This window comes from Acanthochromis polyacanthus, chromosome 10 (assembly GCF_021347895.1).
Source record: "Acanthochromis polyacanthus isolate Apoly-LR-REF ecotype Palm Island chromosome 10, KAUST_Apoly_ChrSc, whole genome shotgun sequence".
Taxonomy (NCBI): Eukaryota; Metazoa; Chordata; class Actinopteri; family Pomacentridae; genus Acanthochromis; species Acanthochromis polyacanthus.
In genome coordinates, this window is record NC_067122.1 from 8,177,702 (window position 1) to 8,197,653 (window position 19,952).

Genomic DNA, 19,952 nt, shown 5'->3' on the forward strand with positions numbered 1-19,952 from the left:
TGGCATCACAACTGTGCAAAAATACAGTCATCTTTACAGGTGTATAGTTGAGATCAAAATGAAGGCCAGGTGCCAACACAGGTGTTGTCCAACCCATGAAACCCAACATCTACTGAATGATTGTTTTAAATATCATACAGAAAGTTAGAAAACACTCTGTGCATTAAATATAAATATGCCCTTAAACGGTTTACATTAAGTGGCTAAATTATTAATGTCAACATTTTTTCAAAAGTATGTATTTTTTTCTGCAAGTAGTCAGTTGTCGGCTGTGTTTTCTGCATTTTTAAGATAAAAAGAGATGATTCTCAGGAAAGAATTCTTTCTCCCAAGCATTTTGAAAATGAACTTGTAGCCGGAAATACAGGTGTATCTTCATTAAGCTCTGAAGCCCTATCTGTGTAATCTAAGGTCCCTGGGTTGTCAACATATTCAAATTAAATGCGAAAACACAGAATTGCATAAAGCAGACCATTAAAGTGAGTTTCTTGCATAGGCTACTTCAAACAGACCTGAGTAGCTCACTACAAGGCTTAATTAGCTTCAGCAACATCAAGGGGAAAGACAGCCCATAATATTAAGCTATTTCCATGGCTCATTCTCATCCCAACTGAATTTTCAGCTCATCACCTCACAGCTACCGTAGCACCACATCTGAGAGTGTTCATGTATATTTTTATTGCTACTGATGTGTGCAGTGAGTGTGGTTGTAGTTCTAGGGGCGATTATCTTCAGAAAGCATGGTCAGAAAACACTTCTGTACAATGAATTCTGAATCAAAGTGTCTTAAGGCAGAGTTGTATAATGTAACAAATCTCCTTCATGGAAATGCATCAGTGGAATAAATAGTTTTATGAATGATGTAAGATGACTTGCAGAAAGGTACGACAAAAGGACTGAGTCAGAAGCCACTGGGAAGGTTTAGATCAATGGAGATGAATCAGAGAGTTGTGACTCACTGTATAAAAAGCAGAAGTCTTTGTGTGTGGGCTTGTGCTTCTGTGTAGGAATGACAACAGCTTGTATGTGCAGGCTGCAGTGCATGCAAAGGCAGGCTATGCCTCATCCATTGGCTTATTGCACTTGCATGAAGATGATGGTGTGTGCAGTTTGTCTTTTCAGTGCTGTGATCACAGCCAGTGCCGTAGTCTCTCTTCCTTTGCGGATATAATCAAATCTATGCTGGGCTACGCTGTCTAATGTAGTATTAGGGCTCATTAGGGATTTTGGTGTGTGTTTTTACATCGAAAACAGAAAATTGGATGCTTTGTCTTTTCAAAAATCGTGGTATACAGTAAAATCTGACAGATTAGAACAGAGTAGACTTAACTAAACTCTTAGTTAGAATTGTTTTAGTCTAAAATGCCAAAAAAGCACAAAACATCTTCCAAAATTCCAACAATTTGTCTGTAAAGTGCATATTTTGTCTGAGCAATTGTCCAAAGTCCACAGTCAAGAAATTTTTAATTACACATAAGTGTCATTTTCTTGGCAGGAAAATGCATTAAAATGCATTTCTTGAGACATAAATACATTTTTATTTAAAGAACTTAAAAAAACATACACAGAAGTTTGGACACCCTCCTGAGTCAGTACTTGGAAACCCTCTTCTGGCAGATATCACAGTTTGTAAACGCTTTCTACAGCCAGCTAAGAGTCGTTTTGTCTGATTTAGGAACTGTCACGGCAGAGCATTTTTAAGATCTCCCCACAGGCTGTCAGGGATGTTCATGTCAAGGGACTGAGGGCCGTTCCAAAAGCTTCAACTCAGGCTTCTTGAAGTAGTAAATGTGGTTTTTAAGGCCTGCTTTGGATCATTGTCCTGTCATAGAAGCCAGCCTCTCTCTAGCTTCACTTTCTTGACTTACTGCATGAAATTTGCTTCCAGGATTTCCTTCTATTTGTGCAACGCTCGCTGTGCCACTGGCAGCCACACTACCCCAAAGCATATATTTCCATCCTCATATTTAGAAGTTGGCAAGGTATTCCTTTCACCAAATGCTGTTTTTTTTCTTCTAACAGATCTTTGGCGATTGTGGCCCAGTGTTAAATTTTAGCTTCATATGACCACAGCATAGTTGCCTCCAAAACGACTCTGGCTCTTCCAGATGTTGCTCTGTACACTTGTGAGGTAGCAGGTAAAGTGATGTGAACTAAAGCTTCTTTTAGGTTCTCTGCAGTCACATATGGTTTTGCTTTGCCACTCTGCCCTGAAGATGTTCAGTTTTATCTAAAGGTTTTCTTGGTCTTCAAGCGCTTGTCTTAACTTCCACAGATCCCCTTAATGATATTTTGGGCCGTGGGTACCGCAAGTTGGACACACTTAGATATCTTCCCTGCTTTTAGGCATCAATTACCTTCATTTTCAGATCTTCAGTAGGTTGCTTAGAGGAGCCCACAGTTGTTTAGTGAAGAGTTTGAGAATTTATCTAGCTCTGAACTGCCGTTAGCTGACAATTTGTACTGACTTAATTAAGGCCTAATGAGTGTGGAGAATTTTTCTTAAACTTTTACAGATGCCACAAGTACTTTAAATGTACTTCAGTGAAATTTCAGTGACATTTTAAAGTCTTAGTTTTAATGTTTGCTGCCAGGTATGTATTTACTTATGTTCACTTCACAAATCAGGAAAATTATGCCCAAACTTTTGGATATACCTATAAAATTAGAAAATTGGCTATTGATTTACATTAGTTTGACACAGGGACCACTGAATGTTTGTCCTAGTAGATGTTTGTAGTACACTGTTCATTTGAAACTACAGCCTGTCAAATTGCGATTCCAATTTTGGAACCCCTTCTCGATGTGCAACCTAGTCATCGATCAAAGTTAATCAATCTCAGGACAACAATAAGTCACCATTTCTGTTTGGCATTTGTGAGTAGAAAGAATTATTTTGAAACAGTTTTTAGGTTTGCTGAATCAGTCAAGAAAAAAAGTAAATATTTGCAAAAAAAATTGTTGCTTTTAGTTTTTTTTATGGTAAATTTAGTCCTATTGGGATGGGAACTGTCGCTCTGACAAAACAAGCAATTTACCCTCACTTTGTAAAATAATTGAAAAATTATTTGACAATGAAGGGAGAATAATCAGTCAGTTTGTATTCTACATCTAACTAAAATTAAATAACAATCTTTCGAACTGTTGTGGTGGTGGAAGATGCTTGTCATGTATCTTATTTCTATACAGTTTACAGACAGTAGGCAAAAATATGCTAAATCACTGCGATGGTAGAAGAGATACTCTTTGATCTGTGTGGCATCAAGCTGTGACATGTCTGAATTGTGATGATGTTTGCCATAAATAGTGAGTGGGCTAACGGAGTAAACACTGCAATCCGTATAAGTGGATACTTAATGAGAAACTAGGCCAAACAACTAGGCTGGGGCACAGTGAAGTGGATCCATCCGTATCCAGGGGAAGATTCAAAATGGCCACTTTCACAACAAAAGCCTTTTGTCAGACACTTTGCCTGCCCTGTCTCCGTCTCACTCACAAGTGCACAGTTTCATAAATATGCTGTCGCTTTTGTTTTTTTACATACACAAATTCACACACACTTTCCCCTCCTCTGGTTGTCTGTCTTTTATTCCAGAGCCCATATTTTACTCTCCTCTGCCTCTCTAGCTCTCTCTCATTCGTCTTTCTGCTCTGTCTGGTCTGTTTTCATCAGTCTCTTTCACTACACCTGTATTTCTCTATATATCTCCCTTGCTCAGACCTTTATTTATTGTTTCCCTCTCTCACTGCTCTATCTCTTAAGCTCATGCTTCATTCTTATTTTCCTGCAGCACCCTCCCTCTTCTTTTTTTCTCTACCTCTGTCTCCTCTTTTGCCCTCAGTTCCCTCTCTCTTTTCTCAGCCTCTCTACCCACCTCCCTCTCTTTCTCTTTGTCTCTCATTGACTCCCTCTCCCTGCTGGTGTCCAGCAAGGTCACTGGAATCTGTGGCTGAACAAAGACTCTTTGAGGAAATGCTTTGCAACGAGCTGTGTAGTACACAACTGTCCACCTTACTTCATCAGAATGGTAACGTTTGCTGTAGTTTCAGTTTGCTTTCTTTTTTTAAGTTCGTGGTTAGACTTTTTATTTGAGAAATGATGCAAATAAATGAGATAAAAGTGACAGAAAAGAGAAAAACACATATATTTTGGTGTTTCAGTGCAAAATGATCAAACTAAAAGCAAACTTGAAATGACAAGCAAGGCATGCCAGTGAATAACAGAAAATAAATGAGCACTGCTGTGGGGGGAATTTCTCTGAAGAAGCCCATTTTCTCAATGGAGGTTTCAGCATCTGAATGCAGGCAACAGAAACATGTCAGGATTGGTCAAAGGAAATTCAAACCCCCCTGGTGTCCCCTTCATTTTACCTTAAATTTGTCTTATATATATCAAATGTGATTGGTAAATATCTCCATCTGTTTGGGCTGAAGAGGTTCTTTATAAGCTTTACCGTACAACTTGAACAAAAAAGCCAGGATTTTTGCTTGACTGCAGCAAAGACAAGATTTAAGGTAGAGGCATTTTAGTCGTACTATTTGCGTACTGGCAAAATGTGGAGTTTCTTTCCTTTCCAAATGTCACTAGACATGTTTTCTTTCGTGTATTTTCATGCACATCTTTAAAGTATTGTATTAGAAAAAGTGAAAACTTGAAATTGATTTAGACTTTTTTGAAAAACAGTTTATGAGCATAGTAGGAGACTTTTAAAAACAAGTTCTGAACATTTATCTTATACGACTAACCGGCTGCTTCTTCATCTTCTGTGGTCTTCGCTTTAGGATAGCATAAAATCTGATTAATACCAGCTGACATGAAAGAATAATTACAACTTCCCATTTGAGAGCAGTTCCTGAACATCTCTCCATTTTTGTCTCATAGATTTAATGTTTGTTTCTTCTTCTTCTGCAAGATTATTAAGCCGTCTTCTGCCATTATTACATCCATGTAATCTTTCCTTATGACAACAAATTACAGCCTGGTGTTTATCTACTCCAAAGCAGTTAATGGAGCCGAGCCTAATTCTCATCTTGTTGTTAGTTTTTGTGACATTTCAAAAGTTCCCTTCAAATTTGCTGGGCAATTATATGGAAAGTCTCAAATGTAGAGCTATGACTATAGGTGACTTCACTGTGGGATCTGCAGCTGCAGGACAGGTGGTGGTCCAAACTTGTATAGAAATCTTTTTTCAGTTTCATTCATCATTCTTGTTTCCAAAATATTTAATGGTAATTCTCAGATATTAGCTGCACTTTAAAATGGCACTTGGCCTTTGGAAATGCCCTTTATCAGTTCAGCGGTGCACTTTGAGAAGCTGTGCTGGATCATCACATTTCTCTGCTATCAGCAACTGCCAAACTGACCTACTAGTTCCAATTGTGGCTAGAGACTGGAAGGCTGCCCTTTGATAGTGTGCCTCTTTTTGACCACAGGGGACAATTCTATCACAGCGGGAGGAAGATTTACCTCTAACAACTTTGAAAAAGGCTCTAATTCCTGTTGGAGCAAAAGCCAAATGACACATGAAACTCTCCCTCAGGGTGGAAACCCCACAACAGCAGATGAAGAAGAGCATCAAACTAGTGCAGTGCCCCAGAATCTAGGCCAGTACTGGGGGCTGGGTAGGGAGTGTTACATGGTCTGGTGGCTCCATAGCTTTTACAAACTCCAACAATGGTCCGCATTCAGTGATTGTAGTTGCGAGGCTGGGACAGTCGCCTTTCAGCCCCTCCCTGCTTCACACTGCTGGAACTGGCCCTCTATTATTCTATTTCTCAATAAGAATATGATAACTGTGGTCACTGTGTCAACGTTAAAACAAATAGAATTATTTACTTTTTAAAAACTTTATAATTGTCAACAAAATGATGCATGAAGCAGTGCTACCTACAGTGCAGAAAACACAAGAGAATAGTCTAAGCACTATATTAAACAACAAACTATTAATGAAGGCCTTAAACAGAATGGGATTCTCTGACTTTTTATAGACAAATCCATTTAATACAAATCTGAAAAAAATGTGGGTTTTAGTGCCAGTCTGACCTGAATGACCTGTATTCAAAAGCTCACGAGAACAGAAAGATTACAGCATAGCAGTTTGTTTTGTATGTATGTCGGACAATAAACCTGCTGACTAAAATGTATAGTGTCAAAACAATACATCCTGACACATACTGTACTTTATTTCCCCTTGACAACAGCGCTACACACTTGGAAAAAATGTTATTTCTCAGTAGCTGCTGACATTACCAGTGGAAGTCACGTGTATATTATAATGTGAAGAGATCACAGTGGCAGTTAGTAGCCAGCACTTTATCCTATTCACTATTGTTTAAGCCACTTCTTATTTAACATGCAGTCGCAACAGCTATTTTCAAATTATACCCTGTTGTATTTAATTTAGCAGCCATATTATTCAGTTAAGCCTCTGGGTCGCATGTTTTCATTCCATTAAACTGACCTTTTCCCCTCAAGCAGCCATTGTTATATCCATTTTATCCGTTGTTTTTTTTCTCTCCTCAGAGGCTGCCAGGTCACGGTGTGAACCTGGCTACCCAGCGCAGGAGTGTGTCCGATAAAGAATTTAATCAGACAATGAATGCTTAAGCTTTGTGACTCCGGGGCTTTTGCTCTGGGTATGACAGCCCAGTACAGACAGTGTTATTTTGCTCTGTTTTTGCCCTCCTCATAAGGACACTGTGTAAGTAGCTGTCTGTTCCGTCCAAGGACTGGCTGCACTAGTTTGATGGGAGACAACAGACCATTAATTCCACGGTAAACAGTCCAGGAATGATATGAATACTAAACTCTGAGCCAAGCAGCCTCTAGGACATGGGGTTGTGCAAACTGCAGAGAAGGTCAGCAAAATACAGTAGTATTCTGAAAATTAAAGCAGAGCCAAGTGACAAAAAACACCCTCTAAAAGACATACAATTTTGCAATTTAACTTTCAAACAATATAACCATTTATTTATCAAAAAGTTTTCTGTCATTAGCAACAGCTTGAACTTATATTTCTTGACAGCTCCACACATTACAGTAGCTGAGTATCTAAAAGATAGGGTCACAGTGACATCAAATGAATGAATACTTGCATTTTTAAAATTTTAAATGGCGTTGGTAAAACTAGCTACTGGACACCTCAGCAAGGACGCTGTCTGTACATTATTTGTGCAACTTAGATTCTAGAAGTAAATTAAATCCAACGGAACCAAACCTTCTGTGATTTGTGAACGGGCAATGCAGACTCAAGTTTTTCTATTTCAAAGCTGTAAGACATTTATTTTATTCACTAAACCATCTCTGCATAGACAAAGGTTAAAAAAAATCATTAACTTTTCAAGCAGACATTTGTGGTCTGATTTTAAAAACAAACATCAGCTGTCTGAATGACGATGGCATTCAAAGAGAAGGTTATCTACCCTGCAAACACTAATGTCATATCACATTTTTTGCACTCTGTTAAGCCTTGACCAAACAAAGTCATACTTTAATCAACTATGATTTGCATTCAATCATTGTGAAGACGAACTAAAAGTTTCAATCTTTTCCAGTTTTTTTAAGGAACCTTGAAATTCTGCAAAGTCAGAGCACATCTGAATCACACTGATACATTTGATAGGGTGGTCCGTTGCTATTAATTTTATCTATCATGGAGCAAACACTGCCACAGTACAGGATTTAGTGTCCACTGAGTCCACAGAACCTGTTTAGAATCATTTAAAAGTCAACGTGGTCCTGTGAGATTTTGATCAGCGTAATGCTACAGCATGCAGATCGTTTGTCACATGGAATTTTTATGGGAATTTACACGTAAACACACAATTATATGTATACACCTAGGTGTAGTTCAGTTCATTTAGGTATAGATAAACGCAATTTAAAGTCTTGTCACAGAAACTCACAGTGAGTCCTCCTCCAGATGGACTGCAGTGTGGTTTGCAGGAAGCAGCAATGTAATCAAACCCAGTAACACGCAGTTTTATGGGGTAGTCGCTCTACAGTGTGCAAGCCGGCGTGCATTTTTCCATTACAGTTTGGCCACAATCAGCTGTAAGTGTTGGTAATTAACTGCAGATGTGATTGCATCCTGTGCCATTGATCTTATGCAGTCTGCTCATTTGTTTCTTCTGTAGCTCCTGGTAGCTGTTGCTGATTACAGTAAGGACATGCAGACACAAGTTTAAAGTCTTAAATCACCAGTGTGATGATGTATGATTTGCAGAAAAGATTCATAAACTATTAGATTAAGCAACTGTGCTTTTTCTGTGCATCGGCCCCTTCATGTCATTAAATGGGACTGATGCAGGTACATTCTGCTGATCACACTCATGACTATGGTGTGTGCTGCTGTTTTCTTCAATTTCTCATATTATTGATTTTTCTAAGATTTTGATTCATGTATGTTTGTTGTTGGCGCTCTCAGTAGAAGCCTTGCTGACATGTGAATCTAATATTAAAGAATCTGAGCAGCTACAAGGGTTCTGCGGTTTTTCCAGTTTGTCATATTATTGATTTTACTAAGACTTAGATTAGTCTATGTTTTCTTAGAACCCTTGTTGTTGTTCAGATTCTTTGTAATTATACCACATCAACAATTTGCAACACCTTTGAGCTGCCACGATCGGTTAGCGTAATCGATGTGCCTAAAAATGCATCATAAATATTTTAAACTGAGTATTTTTTTTTTCTAAAATGCTTGAATTTATTGTATCAAAAGGTTTGTTTTCCATATTACGTTGTATTTGCTACGTCATGACGTCAATCATTTTGCGCTCTAGTCACTGGTCCAGTTTCGATACCATACCTGTCAAACCTGCCAGAAAAGGTTTAACCATAAAGCCACAGAGTTTGCTTACTGTTACTGGGTTAGATTTCCCATTAGATGATTTAAGAAGTATGCAGGTTCGAATCTGAGCTTGTTTCATTTTGATTGATGGTGTCAGTGTGTACGCGTTCATGCACTCTTCTCTATTTAAAAATCATTTTAGGAAACTAGAACAGAAAAATGGTCATTAGCAGCAGCCCTACCAAATTTACATCATTATTTAGTCTGACTCACAAAATGTAGACTGTGGATACAAAGTTGCCATTGGCTGCATTTTACACGTCATTCTGCCCTTTTGCTGTCTTTGTGTTCCTTTTTGCTTCAGGAAATGCCAACAACCTCGAAGCAGCAGCAACTTACATGCTGAAAATGCCAAGCTATGATGACAAAACAGGTCTGGTTATTAAGATTTGTAAAGAAGACATTTGCAACTTTCGTTAGATAAGTGGGTCAAACTTACACGTTTGCCAACTGGTTATGGACAGACTTTTATTTTCCAAACACGATCCACCAAAGGGGCACTGTTGCTGTATCCTGGGCTTAGCTCCGCCACTCAGACAATTGTGATTGGTTTAAAGAAATGCAAACAAGCCATAGTAAAATGCTAATGGGTGCAGCCAGACCATGATCGAGAACTGACACTTTGCTGTGGAGTTATGACCAACTATGTGAGACTAATCTATCGTTAAAATCCGTGTTTGACTGAATTAGCTTATGTCAGCATTGTGGAAGAACTGCACTAATTTTAGCACTGTTATAACATCTGATAGTTGTTGATGTTTGTACGACCTCCATAAACTATAAGACTCTCAATATTATAATAGATCACAAGGTTCTTCCCAATAATGGAAGCTAATTCCGAAAGATCCAACTCCAGAGGAGTGAACAGAACTATTACTAAAATAGTAAGAGTAGCTGTGTGAGACAGACTACTGAGTCAGGAAAATGTTTTGTTTTATTCACATGGCTGTTACACAATGGTTGATCACTGGTCAAAGTGACTGGTAGAGGAGAAAACCCTACCAGCTACGGTCAAAACTTTAAATTCCATTTATGCTGGTGGTTTGATTTCCACTCCTCACCCTGCTGACCGCACAGTTAGAACACAGTGGCATAAAGAAATGAAAGACAGATCTATCTGCATTAGTAATGCTGCTATTTCTGGGTTATAAATCCTCGCGGCCAACCATCCCTGAGATAGAGAGCACCTCTTAGCTGTAAACCACATCTCCGAGCCCGGCAGCTTTGCCTGCTCATATCTTTTCGCTCCTGTGCAACAATGTGCCATATCATCACTATTGTAACACAAATGTCTCCCAATAAATCCAAAAGAAAGCCAGACCAAGCTGTGAACATCAATTAGTTTCACTATGTAGAATACTTGTATTTCATGTGTTGATTTGTATTGTGAACACGACAAGAATCCACAGACTGTAAAAGACCCCGGGACGAGAGAAAAAAAATTAATTAGTAAAAAATAAAGTGGATTTCAGCTATAAACCAGAAATGAGGGAGAATTAGAATGATTAGTAAGAGTGAGGTCTCTCCAGGAGATATGATAAATTATGGGTAGCACTGTGAATTCTGACAATAACCTCTCCAGTTAATTAGCTTGGGAGTGGTTTGTGTAAAGCTGTCATTGTGAGGTTTATACGTGCTGTGGACATAGTGGAAATAGAGAACTCAGTTTGGATTTTTAATGGAAAAGGCAACTTATACCAAGGGAAAACACACAGAATGATGAAGCAAATACAATAAAAAAAATCTATTACAATAGAAAATGATACGAATAAGGCTTCAGGCTCATTCCATGTGAGAGAAGGGAGCGAAGAGATGTTCATGTAATTCATGAAAATGCAAGTACAACACCCTTGTACTCAGTTCTCTCTGGGAACTTGACAGACTGTACAGAATTAAACACTGTATGTGGAAAACAATGGAAGAATATCCAAAAGGGACTAGTTAAGACCTGTCTTGTTAACATTTCGACATATTTTGAAAAACACAATGAAGTTTTTTTTAAAGTTCAAGGAAAATTATAATCTGCGATGGCCTAGGGATGGCTCTTTGGATTAGAGTCTGTATGAGTGTCAGCTTTGTTCCCATGTCTCTGCACCATTTTCACAAGTAACTGACATTTATGCACATCTTCATTAAAATATATTGAGCAAGTAAAGTATCAAACATTTTCTGCACTAAAGATGAGGTTGGAATATCTTGTCAGTGTCGTGTGAAAATGATAGACTGTTTCCAGTCCTCTGAATTTCTGCATTTCTTCTTTTTGTCAGTGATTCAAATGGATCTGTATGGTGCTCGTCAGAGGCTGTTTGTCAGGTTTCAAAAATATTCAAGCCAACCAGAGCTTTGTAAACGAAAATGTGGATGTCATCTTCATTTACCAGAGCCGGAAATGTAGTGACTGAAGAGCAGCCACAAAAAAGAGCAACAAGTCTTTGATCTACATGACGACTGTTAATGCAACTGCTACTGCCAACCACTAAAGAAAATGGCAGTTCAGTCTGACGATCATTTCATTACAAGTATGGCTGTGGCAGATGAAAATACATTTAAAGACTTAAAATTGACAAAACTCAACTCGAAACATGATCTTAAAGAAAAAAAAGTTTCAGTGGAACTTCTGGGCTTTTTTAAGGCAGCCCAAACCTTCCTATTGCAAGAACCTACCCCTGTAGAATTTCTTTTGGGGAAACGATGAAAAACCTGCTTTGTGGGACTCGACACTGATTGGTGTAACTTTGAGAGGACAACAAGCACCATTTTTCTGCAGTCTATCCCTCTCCAATATTGACATCAACAACATAAATTTCAGCTTATAACCTGACCTAACAAACCTCTATTGATCCATTTCCTGCATCCTGAACTGAAGTTACATCCAGTAACTACTATTTTACAGCTGCAGTCGAAGCTGTCAGATGCAGCACCCGAAAGGAAACACAAATGTTGAAGTCATCCTGCACCTGCCCTGAGTTCCTGCTGAGGAAAACCTCCATGACTTGAAGACCGCACTTATGAAAAACGTATGCCGGGATAAGTAACAGCAAAACGGCAAGAAACTGAAGATGAAATCAATGAAACCAGCGTAAAACTGATCAGACCTGACAAGCACCATGTTTGAAAGTGGTTCAAGACTAAATCTCAAAGCTCAGCAGCAGGAATTCTTCTGCTGACACTAAAATAATTCTAAATTATTTACACTTCCATACTGTATGTCTTAAGTATCTTATTGAAGCTTCTTCACACATACATTACCTACATTATGGTGATTACTTTTTATTTTTTTGCATTTTTCCATTGGACTTTTTTGTCAGATATTCATGTTAAATTTTGCTACTTTTGCTGCTGCTGCCCACTTTCCCCAAAGGCACCAGAGATAAGTTTCATTTTACACTTTGCTGGCTGTAACTGCTGTGGCTCTGGCACTGGAAATAAATTCCCCATAAGGACCTCCCAGCAGTCTGACATTTAGTCAGCAAGTGACATCTTCATTGTCACTGTGGCTTCTTTTATGACAGAATGAAGTTAATGCTCATCACGCTATTAATGAATCCTCTAAAAATAGCCCAGCATGGGATGGCTCCCCAGGGATGCTGTTAACTGAGTGATGTGTGGAGGTAGGAGATGTGTGAGCGGGTGTGTTAGAGTGACTAATTGTGGCCTTGTTTTTTTGTATGTGTTTTCGAGAGAAAGCGACGATATATTTATGTATTTTTGACAGCAGTAAGTGGGTGATCACTAAACTGCAATCTCCGCAATCACAAACATTGTTCAGTGATGTACTAAATGCCAATTATGTGTATTTTCAGTCATTCAGAGTTTACTAATGTCACTAAAGGTTGCGAAAGTTTTGTGTAGAAACATAAATGTACTTAAACTAAAACTGCCAGTGATTTTGATGGAAGGTTATTGGAGCATTTCCTGATATGATCGTTATTCAAAAAAGCATCGAATGACAAATCCTCTCCATGTATATAAAAGCGTGTGCACAATAAATGACATATCAGCTACCAGATTCTAAAAGTTTTGGTTGTGCAGATGGCCAAATATTCCTGTGTGACTTAGTGCTGCATGACACTGCATTACCACTGACTAAATGATTGACTTAATTATGTCGATCCAATTATTCCTCTACAGTTCAAGCACTTTGCTTGGTTTTAAAGGTTGCAATTCTGGAGAAAGAGTGTTCAAGTAGTTTGTTTAAGTGGTTAGCATGTTTAGATAGTTTGCATGTACAAGATTTTCTGACCCAGTGTCCTCTTTGCTCCCACCTCACTTGGTCTGTTCCTTTTTCCTCCTGTACATGAACATGAACATGCACAAGAGACGCTGGAATAGTGAAGTGTGAATCGTCTAAGACGCTTTGTGCATTTCCCATTGAAGGCCAATTCATGGTTTGTGCATCCTTGTACGCCGACTAATGTGGACTGAAAGCAAACCATAGACATGCACACTGTTCTATTCGTACTGCAAGCAGTAGTGTCGGTCTTCTATCAAACATGGGCAGACCCACCAGGCTCCCATGAATGTTCCTGAATGCCTGACTATGACTTTGTACTTTATACAGGATAATATTGCAGCTCCTTACAGATTAGACTGTAGCACTGTGTCAGTGGGATTATTCCTGAGGTGGGCCGAGCACAGTGGGCTGACATAACTATTGATATCTGGAGAATTTAGAACTTGCTACTGTGTTTGGGCACCTTCAATGGAAAGCTTCTACAAATCAAAGCTATCACTCCCTACGTATGAAAGCAGCTACTTGAATTACAACTCTTGGGAGGTGTGGATCTCCTCCCACAACCTCTCCTTGTAATAAGAGTTTGTTTTGAGCTGTTTTTGTTTTCCTGGCACATGCGTAGTCCATGTGCTTGCAGATTGTACATGCTATGTGGTCATAAATTTTCGCCAGGGGGCCTTCATGAGTTTGGGGAGGTGGTGAAATTTACGTCATGCAAACCCTGTGGAAAGCTTGGATTGGACTTTACAGAGACACCAGAATTTTTTTTTTTTTACCATGCAGACATAGCGGACCATGAGGAGATAGTCAATCGATCTTACAAAAAGTTACAAATACGATTGCAGACTCTAACTTTAATACACTTTCCCTTCTTATGGATTCCAATAAATTTTATACATCATAAAAACTGCTGTTAGCACTGTGAAGATTTTGAGGCAGAAGCGCTCCAAAGTCAAAAAGTCAGCCTGGTGCTTTGCATGTTTCAATGTATTTCTCCATGGTATTGTATAATTATTTGTCTGAAGACTGTGACTGCTCAGCTCCCCTCAGTCCCTTCAGTGCTCCAATAAAAAGTGGACCAGTGATAAACATTTGCTTCTGCACATTAATTGGGTCGCTTTATTAATAATTCAGCAGAATTCACTGCTAATATCTCACATATCACATTAATAAGAGTGGAACTTCTGTGAGTTCTTGCATTAAATGAGAGTTTTTATGTCTCCAAAAATCCCATGCACTGGGTGTAAATTAAGCTAAACTGACACACAAAAACAGTAGAATATACTTTTTTTGTGTGTTCTGGCTACTTTCTCGGCTACCAGTGCAGTGATGTTTTCACAAGAACTGGTGCTTAAGGCAAAATTTAGCTATAATGTGATCACTGTTATCGTTCGTTTGATCATATATTTTTTTAAGACTGTTGGTCTGGTCTTAAGGGTCTATATTACCATAATGTGGCACCATGACCTCTCTATGACCTCTAAATAAGCGGCGCTACATGATGAATGATATGATCTGTCAGTCAGCCGTCTCTAGACTGAAATGTGGACGAAAATTTGAGTTTTAAGTCGTGCATATTTATTTCAATGCAATTAAAGCAAATGACATTACACTGAACACAGCCTGAAGACCTTTAAAGGCCTGGTTGTAGTTCAAGGCAGAATATGTTTGCCTGATCAAAATCATAACAACTTCAAAGGATATTTTCTTCCATTAGTAGACAGGTGTGTAACATTTTATTAGATGTTTAATTCTGAACATGTAATGTGCTATAAGCCCCTTAGAAAGTATCAAAACTTTTACCTAAAATATTGAAATCCTAAATTTGTTGCATTTGATTGTTCATTGACATCCCAAACTCAAGCATAATAGACATTTGTTTTTAAGAAATGGTTAGAAATAACAGGCAAATACATATATTTCTGTCGAAACACCATGAGTTGACTGTACACAGATCAATCATGCTTACTGTTGTATGTAGTATCCACCAAACAGACAATCTGAGCCTGGTTATATACATATTTTACTCACTGCGTCTGTTATCTATCTAAATTCAGTAGATAGCTAGTTAATGCTTGCATTATTTTCAAGTTTTGTTTTGATTTTTGTCTATTTTGCCTCATTTTTACTGTTAAGTTATTAGCATTGACAGGAAAGATTTACAAAAAAAATATCACCATAAAAACTGAGTAAGAGGCATTGGGGTTATTTGGTATAAACAGTATCTTATGTCACGGCTCATCTGTGAATAACCTATTCAGATCTGTGAGATTTAAAGTGCACGGTGCTGGACTCTCAGTTTCCTGTCGCCTGCATTATCATTAATTAGACCCCATATGATTATCATGGATTACTAAGCCTGTAATGTTGGGACCTTTCGTGTTAATAGTGTTAGACACCCAGCGCCTGAAATAGACTGCTGAAGTGCATGCTGGGTAACAGCGTGAGGCAGGGGTCTTCCACTTGGCCAGAACAGAGAGAAGGATCTTCTGTCTGTCGCTTTATTATTGTAAATCCATGCGGGGGGTTATGTGAAATCAGAGCTGATTAGCAGAGACTGAAATAGCTCCTGCTGTTCTTTTAATAATGTACAGTCTGGCTTCGTGATAGTTGGCAGACGTAATGTAATGTGCCGTCTTAATATACAGTACATGCATGAGCTGAGACATGACATGCTCACATCGGGACACACACGTCCGACGGCGTAATGATGTGCTGAGAAGCCGCTGTGCTGTAAAAGTGCCGCATCACATTCACATGATTGTTCAAGAAAAAATGTGAAACTGATCCCATTTAATTTATGCAGAAGTTAAACAGACAGATGTGTGTCTGATCCTCATATACTGATGCTTTTACTTAGTTTTTACTTGAGAAATATGACCCAAGTGTGATGTGTGGGTTATTTAGGCTCATTAAGAGAGAGATGAGCTGAGTTCCTCTGACGAAATGCAACCATAACAAAACTATTCATGTGTATTTGTTATTAATGCATCATTATAACAGCTCATCTCACTGTAAACTTGCCTCTAACTGGCTGTCGACTGAGTGGGATGCTAATGGACTTCACTGTGATCTTCCACTACTGCTAGCACATTTATTTAGTTTCTCCCCCTCATCCTTCCCTGATATGTGCCCTGATTCAGAACTCTGAAAGAAATCTGTCTAATGTATTTACATGCCACAGTAATTGGCAATTTATGCAGGCCTGGTAATCAGTTTACACTAATTTGGATTTCCGTCTTCATTTACCTGATTTAACCTGGTGGACGTGTTAATGAGACAGATGCACTAATTAGAATATTGCTATAATCTGGTTCTGCTTAAATTATTGGCCTTTACGTAGTTGTACTGATTGATTCTACTGAATTTTCTCACCACGTTTCGGCCCACAAAGCCAATCTGAATTCTCTGTTCATAAGACACAACACTTAGAGAAAAACAATGATGAGGAGAATGAACTCTGTGCTGAACTTTAAATCTACGGCGTGTTTGATAGATTTGATCACACACTGACAACAAGACTGCCTGTGTTACTCAAACAGCATGTTTTGTATCCAGAGCAGGAATGCATGCATTTTCAGCCTGACTGGCATCCATGTGAATCAAACCCCAAAGCTCTACAGCTCTACTCTAACCCAGTGAACATTACTCATTCACATTTACAACCACAGCTTTTTGGCAGCTCCTCTAGGGTATGAGCCTGTCACCTTCACAGTGGAGGGTGACGCAACACTAAAATTTTCTTAGCGGTTTCTTGTTAGAGATTTATTCTTTTTCACATTTGTACCAGGTAAACTGATTTGTTTTCTTCCTTTTTGTCGCAAAACAATAGAAAACATTTTTACTTTTGTGAGGTCTGCAGTGGAATATCTGTCAAAAACAAAGATTAATTCTCCCAATTCTTCTGTACTCGTAAAGTTTGTTTTTTGTGCGATTCTCATCATAGAATGTGTTTACATGTGTTTTTTGTCTTCATACAAAAAAATATAAGTATATCGTGATTTCAGTAACCAAGAAAAGCCCTCATCATGGCTGTGAGACACCAGATTTGAATAGAGTTGTTGCTCTTTTGCATTCAAAGGAGCCAGCTGCAGCGGTTCAGGCATCTAATAAGCATGCCTCTTGGGTACCTTCTCTTGGAGGATTTACAGGCATGACTAGGTAGGAGAACACCCTGAGGTAGACCCAAGACTCTCTGGAAGGAATACACATTTGATCTGGTCTATGCACACCTGGGGGACCTCTAAGAACAGCTGGAAAATGTTGCTGGGGAGAGGGAGGTCTGGAATACACTTGTTAGTTTGCTGCCACCATGAGATGGATGGATGGATGGATGGATGGGTGGAGGGATGGATGGATGGATGGATGGATGGACGGACAAATGGATGGATAGATAGATAGATAAACAGATGGATGGACGGACGGACGAATGGATAGACGGATGCTAACTGGAGTACTCCAAAGGACACCCAGACTCCACTACATGTATACATCTTGCCCTGCTTTCTGACCACTGCTGACTACTTGAGCAGCTGCTGCTTCAATGAAGTCACAAATCCCAAGCATATCTGGAAGGCTTCCTCCGGTTCAGGAGTTAAAAGCAGTGACTCATAGCTTTGTCCACTGCACCGCAACAAACATACATACAGTCATTCTGGCTTTGCCTCTGTTACTTTTTAACTGGTAAACAACCAAGATATCCTCACCACAACAGCCCAGTTTGTAGATCACTATGACCACTTTCAACAGCAACACAAGCTGGTAAAATAGATGCCCTCCTCAAATTTTCTCCCCCTCAGATTCACTGAACTCCATCGTGACGACTCTATCTTGCCAGTCACAGCTGCATATCGTAATCCATCATTCCCTTGTCCTGCACGGTGATGGTGACGGTGACAGCCTGATGCCTGAGAAAGCGGCGAACGTTTAAATTTGCTGTCACTCTCGTCTCCCATTGCTGCTAATAAGGGGACTCCTTGCTAAGCCTGCTGCAAGCCGAAGTGGCCTCATTGTCAACAGATAAACACAGTCAAATTAATCTCAGGTTTGACTAACTGTGACAGAAAATGTCAGGTTAAATTGCTGGTTTCTGTTGGAAACATTACAGGTACCTGCCCAAACAAAAATATGTGACTGGAGGCTTGTATTTATCATGTGTATGGGGATATGAATAAGTACATTTTCCTGCACTCACTGTAAACACAATATCCAGAATATGATCGATACGAAATGAATATGAAGCTGGAATAAATCTGGCAAACTGAGGGCTGTACTGTGAAGGGAAATTAGTGGGTTAGCGAAGTATGTTGAGTTTAAAGTCAGAATTTTCAGTGTGATGAAGGTGGCTCTCTTTAAACCTGGCTAGATCTCCATGGTAACCGATGCCGCGGAGCTGACCTGGTCTGGAGCAGGCAAAGGTTCTGATTTCAGTCAGCTTTAAGAAGCATTTCCGTTTAACAAAAGCAATTCCCGACAAGTCTTAATGAGCGATACAGATTCTTAGTGGAGGAAATATGTTATATCCGCAAAGCTGTGCACTACTAAAACTACTGAATGACACCGTGTAGTTACATCATAGCACACTGTATGCATTGTGTTGCCATAGGAACTTAACATGTATTCAGGTGGTGATGCAGAAATCGCATAAATATGTTTTTGTGTTTGGAGTGTCCTTGCAACACATTTCTGACAGATGTAATTAAATGTGTCTCACTATGAAGGAAAAAGATCCTAGGAGTATTTCTTGATTTATCCAGTATTCTTATTTATATGAGCATTATTTAGAGGCAGTAATGACTTTTTTCCCACTCAGTCACTGAAATAAAACTATGCATTTATTGATTTTATATCAGTATGGCTGGGTATGTCGTATTATTCAATATTCATATACTCAGTAAAAGTTAAATGTCTTGAGACAGCATTCACAAACTTGCCTGACAATCTGCCAGAGTAGATAAGCCCGTAAGTTCACGATGACAAGTTGAATTTTGACAATGTAATCTGTGTCCAAAACAGCAATGAAAAATTGATGTGAAAAAGACATCAACCTGGCAGCCCACCTGACCTCGAGTCTACTTCACACCACTCACACTTTTATAAAGGAATACCCAATCCTTTACCAAATCTTCTATAAAAAGGGATTTAAAATTAATCAACAAAAAAATCAATGGCAATAAAAAAAACCCCCCCATCATATCCCTACCTACACAGCTGAGGTAAGAAGAGACCTCTGGAAAACCACCCAGCGATGCCTGCTTAGCATGGAAATATGCTGCCAAACTATCATTTTTTTGTAATGCTTCGGCTGTCTTCTATCTCATCCTGGGCCAGTTCGGTGTCCTCACCCTTACCTGGGTTTCTTTTACTCCTCTTAATCCGATTTCACCACATCTCAGAAAATAAATGTCACCCCTGCCACTCCTCTGTGCCTGGCTGTCAGCTTTCTAGAGGCAGTAAAAAGCAGTCTGGGCCTGGGCTCGCTACTCATCCCTCTCCAGCCTGTAATTGCTTCATTAGAGCCTCTGCTGCATCCCTGCCTGGTAGCTGGGGAGATTTAATAAGACGCTCTCAGAGTCTTGTGCCTGGGCTGCTAGGATATTGCTGGGGAATTTCTTATAACCAGGCCTCTTTCCAGTGAAGACAGAAAGTCAAAGAACATCAAACTAAATACACTCCTGGATGCCTTCAGTCTAGTAGAAGAGGCAAACGCAGCTCTCCCGAACCTTTTGTGCTGTTGCTACATCCCCAGCGACTACCGCTTCTTCCACTGCTGAGACTGTAAACCAGAGCGCAGAGAAGATTGAGTTTCCTGTGGTCCATTAGAGACGAGTTTCATCGAGGTACGGGCCAGCCAGATGATGAAGTAGGGC

General features: G+C 39.3%; 1 protein-coding gene across 19 annotated transcripts in view; it reads right to left on the reverse strand.

Moving 5' to 3' along the window:
- Nucleotides 1-19,952, reverse strand: part of prom1a (prominin 1a) — a 108,370-nt gene that overhangs the window by 34,619 nt on the left and 53,799 nt on the right. The window lies entirely within an intron of this gene.